The sequence below is a fragment of the Coffea arabica genome, chromosome 1e (assembly GCF_036785885.1).
Source record: "Coffea arabica cultivar ET-39 chromosome 1e, Coffea Arabica ET-39 HiFi, whole genome shotgun sequence".
Lineage (NCBI taxonomy): Eukaryota > Viridiplantae > Streptophyta > Magnoliopsida > Gentianales > Rubiaceae > Coffea > Coffea arabica.
In genome coordinates, this window is record NC_092311.1 from 35166784 (window position 1) to 35179350 (window position 12567).

The 12567-nt window shown below is 38.6% G+C and overlaps 1 long non-coding RNA gene across 1 annotated transcript; it reads right to left on the reverse strand.

The window, feature by feature from the left end:
* Window positions 1-5242: 5242 nt before the first annotated feature.
* On the reverse strand, window positions 5243-11958 carry LOC140009357 (uncharacterized). Its single transcript, XR_011816762.1, has 2 exons — window positions 9521-11958; window positions 5243-5445 (listed from the first exon to the last, which is right to left on the reverse strand). It is a non-coding gene; the product is annotated as an uncharacterized lncRNA (long non-coding RNA).
* Between the last annotated feature and the right edge of the window lie 609 nt (window positions 11959-12567).

Consider the following 12567-nt stretch of genomic DNA (forward strand, 5'->3'; position numbering starts at 1 on the left):
TTTTTCTTTCAACCCAGGCCCCCCTTTTGCTCCCTTTCTTTTCCTCTGTTTTTCCTCTGCACCGCCAACTTCCCATTTTCCAGATTTCTTCTTGTTTTTCTTTCTATTTTTTGCAGCTCCCCTTTTTTGCTCTCTATTCCCTTTTCTTTTTTTTCTTCCCCATCCGTCATCCCCACTTGCCTCTCTCTTGCGGCTGTTTTGCTTTTTAAAGGCACCTCACAAGACTAGACCTAATATGGAAGGCCAAGATTTCAAACCCCAAAGTAGGCTTATGTGTCTTATTCTTGTCCCTTTGATTGACTTTTTCCCTTTCTTTCCTTTTTCTTTTCTTCTTTTATTTTCTTTTTTACCGAAAATTTAGTGCAAAACTCTTAATTCAATTAAAGCAAGACAAGAGACACGAATCGAAACAAAAAATCAAATAAAATAAAACCTAGAATCGAAACAAATAAAATAAAAATTAAATGATTAAATGCTTAAAGTTTAATTAAATGATAAAATGACTTAAAAATAAAAGACTAAAAGTAAATGAAAATAAAAATAATAGTGAACAAAAATACCTTAAAAATTTGGTGTCTACAGTTTGCCCCTCTTTGTCTGAGTTTTGGAAAAACTTGACACAAAGAAGTAGACACCAAATACTTACCTGTGTTATTTGGCTGCGAATGACTCGAACGACTGACGCTTTTGCAATGAAGACTGTACAAAAATTTAAACCATGGGACTGACCCGAATGAGACTTTAATCATGGGACTGACTCGAACAAAAATTTAAACATGAGACTGGTCCGAACAAGAAATTTAAAATCATGGAACTGGCCCGCACAAAATTAAAATCATGGGACTGGCCCGAACAAGGAGATTTAAATCGGGACTGACCCGCAACAGAAAATTTAAAATCGGGACTGACCCCAACAGAAATTTAAAATCGGGACTGATCCGAGGGGACTGACCCCAACATAAATTTAAAATCAGGACTGACCCGAGGGGACTGACCCCAACAGAAATTTAAAATCGGGACTGACCCCAACATAAAATTAAAATCGTGGTATGTACACTAATAGGACTAACCCAACGGCTAGTGGCAAAGAAATCATGCACGCTAGTGGGACTGACCCCTGTTTAGCGGCAATGAAAAATAAAATGTTCACTGGTGGGACTGACCCATGTTCAATGGCAACGAAACATGAAATGCACACTAGTGGGACTGACCCAACGGCTAGTGGCAGTATAAAATAAAGTACTCACTAGTGGGACTGACCCAACGGCTAGTGGCAGAATAGAAGAAATGCGCACTAGTGGGACTGACCCAACGGCTAGTGGCAGTGTAAATGAAACGCTCACTAGTGGGACTGACCCAACGGCTAGTGGAGATACAAAAGAAATGCGCACTAGTGGGACTAACCCAACGGCTAATGGCAGTGTAAATGAAATGCTCACTAGTGGGACTGACTCAACGGCTAGTGGCAGAATAAAAGAGATGCGCACTAGTGGGACTGATCCAATGGCTAGTGGCAGTGAAAATGAAATGCTCACTAGTGGGACTGACCCAACGGCTAGTGGTAGTATAAAATAAAGTGCTCACTAGTGGGGCTGACCCAACGGCTAGTGGCAGAATAGAAGAAATGCGCACTAGTGGGACTGACCCGACGGCTAGTGGCAGTGTAAATGAAGCGCTCACTAGTAGGACTGACCCAACGGCTAGTGGCAGTATAAAATAAAGCGCTCACTAGTGGGACTGACCCAGCGGCTAGTGACAGATTAGAAGAAATGCGCACTAGTGGGACTGACCCAACGGCTAGTGGCGGTGTAAATGAAGCGCTCACTAGTGGGACTGACCCAACGGCTAGTGGCAGTATAAAATAAAGTGCTCACTAGTGGGACTGACCCAACGGCTAGTGGCAGAATAGAAGAAATGCGCACTAGTGGGACTGACCCAACGGCTAGTGGCAGAATGAAAGAAATGCGCACTAGTGGGACTGACCCAACGGCTAGTGACGGTGCAAAAATGAAATGCTCACTAGTGGGACTGACCCAATGACTAGTGGCAGTATAAAAGAAATGCGCACCAGTGGGACTGACCCAACGGCTAGTGGCAATACAAAAGAAATGCGCACTAGTGGGACTAACCCAACTGCTAGTGGCAGTATACGAGAAATGCTGGTATGTATGAAGAAACTATATAAGGCTTGCTTGAAAAATTACCCAAAGATTTGTCCTAGTGTGATGAATTGGTCAGTGGTATTAAACCCGAGCCTGCCTTAATTGGTGGTACAAAATGTTTGTGAAGTTGGCGACACAAAATCCAGGCCCAACGTGATGTTTGTGAAGTTGGTGGCACGAAAACCAAGCCCGACGGGATTTTTGTGAAGTTGGCGGCACGAAATCTAGGCCCAACGTAAACTTTACGATGTTGGCGGCACGAAATCCAGGCCCAACGTGGTCTTTGTGAAGTTGGCGGCACGAAATTCAGGCCCAACGTGATTTTTGTGAGATCTGAAGAAGTTAAACTTGATTTTTTCATTCATTTTTTTCTTTTTTTGATTTTTGACTTTTTCTGATTTTTCTAGAGAATCTTTCAAAAATAATTTGCCCCAGTGTACGGCCATTTTCCCTTCTTTCTTTTCTTTGTTCGGCATCGGCCTTCCACATCACCAGATGCTCTTTCGTCGATTTCAACTATGAATATCTGCATAGGGGGCTTACCAAAGTATGACATGCACTTGAATTTCATGAAAAGAGCAGCGTGATTGATTTGAAAAATGTATTATTTGATTCTCGGACGAAATCCTCAAATGTGTTACAAAAACTGCCCCAGTGTGGGCTTATTTCGCGAAATCTCGCAAAATAAAAGTTTGCCCCAGTATGGGCCCATTTTGCCAAATTTCTTAAATGAAAATTTGTCCCAGTGTGGACCTATTCAATTGCAAATATTTGTTTGGATGACTCTCCATTTATTTGAATACTATGTTTCCTAACAGAAAATTTCATGATGAATTTCTCAAAATAATGCCAAATTACAAATAATTCCTTCCTTACTTTTAGCATCTGTGCTTAGAGTAGCGGGTCACCACTTCTTATTGGCTCATTTTTCAGGAGCAATCCAGTGATCTTATTTCTGATTTTTGAGGGGGTTAAGGGAAATGAGAAGTCAAGATTTGTTTGGTTCTTGTGCCCAAAATTGTAATCCATTCAATATCACATCTTAGTGAAAGCAAAGAGTTTGTCACCCTTATTTCTTTAAGAAAACGTAGTCAACATATAAGTTTTATAGGCTTGCAACAATATGGATAGAAACAATAGCTAAACATGTGAAAACTGGTCATACCCTTATGATCACAAATGATTGATGGACTCCTTAGAAGCATGACCTTTGTTTTGAGTTGTCATGAAGGAATAAGTCAACGATGGACTTTTATGGGCTTGTAATGTGGCTTGAAGACGATAGTTAAAGAAATAATTTTCAAGGACATTGCACCGAAAATCGCGTTTTTCTCAAAATTGCCCTCATTTTGGACTCCAAGATCTTGGACTTTTTTTTTTTTTACTTTTTATCATCACTCAACAGGGACTTTCAACATCAAATCTTTTTGCATTTTTCTTTTGCATTAATTTCGCTCGTTTTTTTCTTTTTTCCTTTTCCTTTTTTTCAAAAAGTGCCCTCGCGGGGTTTCACATGAAGAGCAGTGTCAACTTCACACCTAATCAATTCAGAAATACAGCTAAAATTTTCTGGCATCAGAAATTTTCTTGACAGAGCCATTGCAAAGAACAGAAGTCAGGACTTTCGGCTAGGACTTTCGGCTTTTGTAATGGGGTCAGTTGGGGTGCTTAGAAAAGTTAAGGCTTGAAAGCGGATTTCAAAACGGTTTGAAGAATCCGAGATCGCATTGTTGCGCCAACCCTATTTTAGAGCTAAATCAGAATTTACCCCAGTTGATGCTCAATTGAGGCTTTTTCCTTTCATTTTGTTCTCTTTTTTTTTCTTTTTCGGCCTTCTTCCATTCTTTTGAACTCTTTCAAAAATTTGCCCCAGTTTATGCTCAACCGAGGTTCTCTTTTCTTTTGCTCTTTTGATTTTGTTGCTTTATCACTTTCACCTCTTGAGACTTTTCTTTCCTTTTCAACTCAAACTTGCCCCAGTGTGGGGTTTGCGATTCTCAGGGGTTGCCAAACGAAGTATTTTATTCTGAAAGCTCAAAAGGGATAACTAGGGATAGAATGCTTGATTGGAAAAGAAGAGAGCCTGACTTTTATTCCGTTCTTTACAATAACTCTCAAAGGAAACTTTCATTAATGCAAAATTTCTTACATGTATCTGAATTAACTGACTGAGAAAGACCATTGTTCATCCATATCTGTGAAACATAGGCGACCCGCGCGGACAAAACTCTTCCTTTTCTTTTCTCTTCTTCTTTTTCCAAAATTGAAACCCAAGTGGAATCAAATTTTACCAATTTGTGATTCCCTCTTTTCTTTTAGTTTTAGCATTTTTGCTTTTCTCTTTTTTTTTTGAAAAATTCTCCAATCTCCCTCTTCAATGTGGGGGTGCGATCGTAAGTGCTTTTGAAAAGAATCACCAATTTTAACTCAAATGAGGATGCAAGGGATAAATGGTGTTTAGGTTATAGAAACGATGGCCAAAGTATCATTCTTACACCTCATGACAACCAAAGTAACGAAATGGTCATTGATAATCCATTCCTCTTTTTGATATTTGAAAATTTTTCAATGTAGGGTAGTGATCATCAAGGCATTTATTTGAAACGAAGTTAATCTTGTAAAGGCTCAAATGGGAGAGTAAATGATAAATTCTGTATAGGTAGAGAAACGAATGCTCGAAATATCATTCCAAATTTTCAAAACAAACAAGAATAATGCACATTTTTGCTTTCACTTAGATGTGATTGAACCGGATTAGACACCGTGAACATTTTCAAGCAAAGATTGCCCCAATTTGTAATTTGTCAATCAATGTGACTGATTTTTCGAGGGGGCAAATAGAGGTGGGCAAAAATAGGATTTGTACAGTGAAGGAGAACAGGTATCTTATTGGGCCTTTTGAGTAATCTCTTTTAATTTTGGGCACTCTTATTGTATAGCTCAGATCACCAATCTAGTGTAATATTCAGGCAAGAGGTTGAAAAATCCCAATTTGAGTTTATTTCTTGAAATTCATCATGAAATCTCTTAATGAGCTCAATAAAGAATAAAACGTACACGAGTATATACAAAACAAATAATTGTCAGAATAAAAGCTTCATTATTGCTAATGTTTGAAAAATTTTAAAAGCAATACATATGAGAAAGATCCTAAAAAAAACTTCTTTACACATGTATACACACATTTCTCTCTTAAAAGCCCCCTTTTCTTTTGAGCAAGGAAATCTCTTCAATGCTTTACACGAGCGCTTTCAGATGAATTTTCAAATTCACGTTGTAGGGCCTGCCCAAGAATCAAGTAATACTTGTAATTTTCAAACTTTATTAGATCAAAATTGTTATCAGATATGGAAAAATATTTTCACCATATTGAAATATTTTTATGAATGCAGTGGGGAGGGGAAAAAAATAAAAGAAAAATATCCCGAATTAGTAAGCAAAATTGTAAAATCGGTATGCATGTCCTATGGGGGAGCCCTTTTTGTGCCAAGGGTAGGCCTAGCATGAAAATGCAATCCTCTAGGGTAGGTACCATACAATACCTGTTGGATCCGATCAACTTATTTGAGTGAAAAATGATTTGAAAAATTTGATCAATTGGAGTGAGAAGAGACATTTGTTCTAAAAATGAGGACAAAGTCCGAATGGATTGCTTACTTTGATCAACACATGATATGTGAAAGAGAGCTTACTCTTGAAAAGATTGCAATGCCACGACTAATTTATTCAGTGAACTTTAGACTTAAACCCTAAAAAGGAATAAGCGGATCAAGAGGATATGATGAAATTGATGATTTATTCAAAATTGACTAGATTACCTTAAAAGGGTAAAAGGGTCAAATGCATTGCATGAAATTTGATTCAAAATTGAATGGATAATCCTAAAAATGAATTAAACTAATCAAATAAATTGAATGAAATCAATTGATTAAGTGAAATGATGATTTATTCAAAATCGACCGAATTGCCCTAAAACTAGGCAAATTGGTCAAATGGATCAGACGAAATTGAAGATTTATTCAAAATCGACCGGATCACCCTAAAAAGGGGTAAATTGGTCAAATGAATTGAAATTGATGATTTATTCAAAATTGACCGAATTGTTCTAAAAATGAATGAATTGACCAAATAGATTGGATGAATTTGATGGATAATTTGATCAAATGAATGGAAATGATGGCTTATTCAAAAATCGATTGAATTATCTCCCCTTTGGTAGTTTCAAAAATGCATTGCGATGCATTAGCCTATGAGCCTCCTACAATCAAGATTTGGCCTCAATAAGTTTACCATCTCAACAATGAGGAATTATTTGTGAATTTTTTCAAATTAATGTCCTTTCAACAAGGAATTTTTACCAAATATGTTAAAAATGGCCAAAGAATGATTGTTAGATGCTCATACTCTAATGTACCAAAGATCGCCCCAGGGTCATGGAAAAGATCGAATTCTACCTTATCTCGTGCACTACTCCTTTGGATGGTACAAAAATATAAACGTGCAAGTTTCCTTGGATTAGATATCCGAGACACGGGGCGGCTTATTCCTAACACGGGATCCCCTAAATGGCATTCCCTTTCTATGGTTTATGCGTGATGCCAGTTTATTAAAGCAGTAAAATATGCAATTTGAAATGAAACATGACCTAAGGGACCCTTTATTTGCCAGGGTAAGCCTAAAATGATATGGCATTATTAATTTATGAACAAAATATATCGAAATTTCTTAAACGTGCAATAGCCTATCTACAAGGGTAGGTTCTAAAAGAAGATCATGCCAGACCTCTTATTCCTAACGTTTGTGAATGCAAAGGACAAGAAGACAAAGAAACGTTAGTTCAACACATAATCACATAACACGTTGGGCAATTAAAAGCTAAAAGACAAAGAGAGAGGGGTGGGATCCCTCCCCTCGTGGATAGTGTCCCTAATAAGGCAAGGCAGACTCTACCCTAGGCAAACTATCATGGATGCATGATGTATTGGCTCACTAATGCATCTAGACTCGATAGGCTTTAGGTCCCCGAGCCTTCAGGCTTGGAAACCAAGGGTCATCAATCCCAAGGTTCTTTGTCGGTGGCTCGAGCGATTCCCCAGACATTGCTACGCACACGTCGTGTCACGGCTACATGTCTGAGTGAATCTATCAAAAGTCCTCAACCTTCAACTAAAAGCTAAAGGCTATTAACCCAAAGCTTAAAGCGGAAGATTGAGTGACCCCTCGGATCGTGCTACGTACACGTCGTGTCGCGATCACACGTCCAAGTGGGTCGCCTAAAATCCTAACAGGGTGGAGTGGCGTGACAAGCCACTAAAAGAAAAATAAATGAGGGGTAAAAAATTAAAGCGTATGCACGTATGCTAGTGCTCGTTTGGAGAGGAGGGATCGAGAACCAACGCCAAGCTTTAGGGTAATGTTCCCCCACCCAAATGCAATGCAAAGCGCGGAATCACATACATAAACCATTCATCCATCAAAACAATCGTACGCCAAATGGGTAAGTGAGTGAGTTGATACGCGCGAAATGCAAAAATCCTAATAAAAGGGAAAAATGCAATCCTAAACATCCAAATGCGATATATGAAGAGGTTAAAAGAAGAAAATAATCGACTAAATCAAATGCTCGGACTCTCTAAGTCCCCAGTGGAGTCGCCAGCTGTCGCGCCCCATTTTTTACAAGAAAAATAAATAAATGGAAAAGTGAATTTTTGATTTGAAAAGTGATTTTTGATTTACAAAGAAAGTGGGTCTAAATGGGACTTGAAAATGTGACGATTTGACCCAAAATATAGTTTAAAAAGGGTTTTTGAAATAACAATCGGAGTCGCCACTTGGTATAGAGTTAAGGTGTACCAAGTCACCTAAAATGAAATTTTTAAAGGAAAAAGGTAGAAAGAAACCCCTTTTAAACGACTCATAGTCTACGTAAACCAACAAAAAAGGTTCGGGAGTCACATTTGACGAAGGGGAAGGCAAGAATAAAAATCCAAGGCATCCCTTCGACCTAGCCAAGGCTAGTTGCGCGATTTAGTCAAAAATTTTCTTGTTTTAACCAAAGCATTTATCACATTTGGATGCACTATATGAATGCAAAACCTAGACCTAGGGGGACATCGGGGGCAAAATTTCTCTTCAAAGCTTGAATGGTGCCATTCACATTAATTGTGATGCCCAATAATGACTCTTTGGAGAGGTCACGAATAATGCTAATGACGTGAAATGAGTGGAATGAATGTACGCAATATGAAAATTTGAGTTTGTGTGAAGTGGAAAAGTAATATAAAAAACAATGGTGTGTAAGTGGAAGTGTGCAAATGGATGTGCAAAGTAAGGTGAGTAAAGTGATAGTATGAAGTGCGTGTGTGCACGTGATAGTATATAAAGTGCTAGGGGTAGAGTGAGAACGTGCAAAATAAAAGTTGTGTGAAGTGAAAATGTGGAAAAAGGGATAGAATATGAAGCAAAAGTGCATGCGATAGCGGATAAATGAAATGCATGAACCCTAGAGGAATGCAAGCAAGACGGGTACGGGGAACTAATGTTCGTGACTTAATTTTTCTTTTGGTTAGAAAAAGAATGAGCGTGCTAAGGCTATGGATAGCCAAACTCGTCCATCCCCCTTACCAAAAGAGTGACTCCCTAATCTATACAAGCAAATGAGCTAATCTAAATGAAAATGTAATCCTAAATATGTAAGGGAAAGGGAGTGAAGGGTCATGCAAAATGTAAAACTAAAAGGAAAGAATGAATGAAGATGTAATGAAGGCATGCAAGTATGTGCTAGCGCGGGGACGGCCCTAATGGGTCTAGCATTGGATTAGCACTTCACTAACGCTTTTCACAAGCATTGGACTTGCGAGAGTTCGAGAGGAAGGCCATGACTAGCATTGGACTAGTCACGGTGACGTACATTCATCTATATAAGCAAACATAAATAAAAGCAAGTAGACATGCAAGGCACGTATTTTCACATAACACATATCACAAAAGCATGCTTATCTAGATGCCAAAACCTAAGAAAAAGCGATTAAACACATAGCACCTAAGCATGCAAAACACATAAGGCAAGTAAAACAAATAAAGCTCTAACTATTACATTCGGGTGGGGAAGCCTACTACAATCTAAGAGGGAGTGAATTAAATGAAATGATATAATAGGCTAACTATTACAATTGTGACATTCAAGTGCCTTTCAAACGATAAAAAATTGAACTAAAATAAAAATACTAAAATGAGACGATTAAAGCGAATAAATAAATAAATAAAATGAAAGCATTCAAATGGCATGCAATTGAGCACATAAAGTCACATAAGGCACATAAGGTCAAATAAAGTCAAGAATAAAGGATAGAGTGTACCTCCATTGAGTTGATGCCTTAATAGGGTGAAATTACTTATTTACCCTCCAAAATAAAAGAAAGGGTCAAGGCATCGCTTTAATTAACAAATAATAATGAAATTGAATCAATTAAATCATGTAAACAACTTACATTCCAGAAATTAAAACCAGCAAGGACTTGATCACAAAGTTAATAAAAATTCGGGGATCAAATTATAATTATCACAAAGATTCGGGGTCACAATTAAAGAAAAATAAAATTCAGGGACCTATTTCCAATTAAAAATAAGGACCCAATTGAAGGAGATTAAAAGTTTATGGGGCCATAGTAAAATAAAGGAAAGCTTAGGGGGTTAAGAGATAAAAGAAATGCCACGAAAGAAATGCAATCACTACTTTCAACTCACAAGCGGATTCTAGGCAGCTTTGATTAAAACCATTCATCTATCCAAACTTTGAACTAAGCAGCAAAGCAAATAACCTCCACAATCCAAAACACTTAGAAATATATCATGCAAAAATCTGGAAGGATATCATGCAAAATGGTTCGGCAGCAAGTTTGCGGCACAATGAAGACTTAGACAACAAAAGAACGTGCCTAATTCTAAGAAAACATGAGACTCTGTGGATTCTACATGGTAAAGCAAAGCTCACGAATTTGTTAATCCAACGCTAGTAAAAGTCTCAATCCATTCTGTCAACATAATCTGGACAGGATCCTTAATGTGCCAAAAGGAGAAAACATGCAATAAAAGAAAACATGAAACCAGAATCATTAAGCTAACTTTGCTTCATCTAATGTAGTTTTCCGTTTACTCAAAAACATCTGACAATCTCGACCAAGCAACTGGAAACCAAGTGTCACAAAACTTTCTTTAAACAACATAAATAGAGCATCAATACACGAACCGAGCTATCAGTTAACATGGCAGTTCCTTTTTCCGATAAGCTGCACCAGAAATTTGGTTTCAATTCCAGTCATCCTCAACAAACATGGAAGCTCACAAAACTCCCTCTTATGACATCAATTCGAATTTGTGCGAAGGGAAACATAAAGGGAACGAAAACAGAGAGGGTGCAAAACATCCATACATCAAAATCTCTCAATCACCAGGGAACGAACTGACTAGCTTATCTGGTTTCCTCATACGCAAATGCAAACAATCATTTTCGAGTGTAACTTCCACTCGGACATTTTAACAAACAGAATGGGCACGAAAACATTCCAACAAATCTCTGCTCAAATTACATGACAACCGGCCCCAAAATCACCAGAAAAGCAAGGAATTCAGTCCAACACACACAGAAAACATATGCGAACAAAAATTACAGACCATCAACAGAAAAAATCACGATGACAGACCCACGGCAGCCATGCTCTGAGAGCTTCCAGAACCCGTACTTGAAAGAAGACTGAAATGTAAAAGAAAAAGAAAAGCTTACCTTGGCCTCTCACGGTGGTTCCTCCGATACAGATTGAGTGCTTTTGAGCAGCAGGGGTAGCGGGCGGAGCGCTAGGAAACGTCTGGTGGGCAGCAACCACCTGCTGCAACTGCTAGACCAGGAGGTCGATGATGGCATGGTCGGTAGCAGCCGACAGCGGTGGCTTCATTGACCTGAGCATCGGAGGATTTGGGTTGGGGCGATTGGCGGCCGGCGGTGAGGAAGCGGTCGGCGATGGCGATTGCAATTTCTCAGATTTTCCTAAGTCGACCTCCTTCCACTCTCTCTCTTTTCCAGATTTTCTTTCTCTGTTTCTTGTTTCTTCCTTCCCCTTTTCACTTGCTTGCCCGACAGCTTTTCCTTTCTAATCCCAGTCCGAACTCCAGAAACACTCCCCTCTCAATTTCTTTCCAGAGTTTCTAGTTCTTGTTCCTTTTGCAACTCCAAAGCCTCCTCTGTTTTCCCTTTGTCCGCCCCCTTTTCTCCTGCAACCCTCTCTCGCTTAGTTTCCTCCATCTCCTTGCCCTCTTTTCCTTCACCGAAGCTTTCATTTTTCCCTTTGCTCTCAGGCGAAACCCCCTCCATTTTTTGCTCTGTTCTTTCCTTACTCCCCTCGCAGCCTCCCAAACTCCTCATTCCCCCTGTGCTTTTTCCCAGCGTCCCCCTTTTGTCCGCCGCCTCCTCTGTTTCCTTTCCCTCTGTTTTCCTTAATCCCCGAAAGCCTTCAAAAGTTCCAGGTCTTTCCCGTAGCTCTTTGTTTTTCTGTTGCCGAAGCCTTCTCCTCTAATTTTTCTTTGCTTCTGTTTTTAGCCTCCGATGAAACACTCCCTTTTTCTTTCAACCCAGGCCCCCCTTTTGCTCCCTTTCTTTTCCTCTATTTTTCCTCTGCGCCGCCAACTTCCCATTTTCCAGATTTCTTCTTGTTCTTCTTTCTATTTTTTGCAGCTCCCCTTTTTTGCTCTCTATTCCCTTTTCTTTTTTTTCTTCCCCATCCGTCATCCCCACTTGCCTCTCTCTTGCGGCTGTTTTGCTTTTTAAAGGCACCTCACAAGACTAGACCTAATATGGAAGGCCAAGATTTCAAACCCCAAAGTAGGCTTATGTGTCTTATTCTTGTCCCTTTGATTGACTTTTTCCCTTTTTTTCCTTTTCCTTTTCTTCTTTTCTTTTTCTTTTTGTCCGAAAATTTAGTGCAAAACTCTTGATTCAATTAAAGCAAGACAAGAGTCACGAATCGAAACAAAAAATCAAATAAAATAAAACCTAGAATCGAAACAAACAAAATAAAAATTAAATGATTAAATGATTAAAGATAATTAAATGATAAAATGACTTAAAAATAAAAGACAAAAAGTAAATGAAATTAATCAAAAATAAAAATAATAGTAAACAAAAATACCTCAAAAATTTGGTGTCTACAGTTTGCCCCTCTTTGTCTGAATTTTGGAAAAACTTGAAATAAAGAAGTAGACACCAAATACTTACCTGTGTTATTTGGCTGCGAATGACTCGAACGACTGACGCTTTTGCAATGAAGACTGTACAAAAATTTAAACCATGGGACTGACTCGAATAAAATTTTAATCATGGGACTGACCCGAACAAAAATTTAAACATGGGACT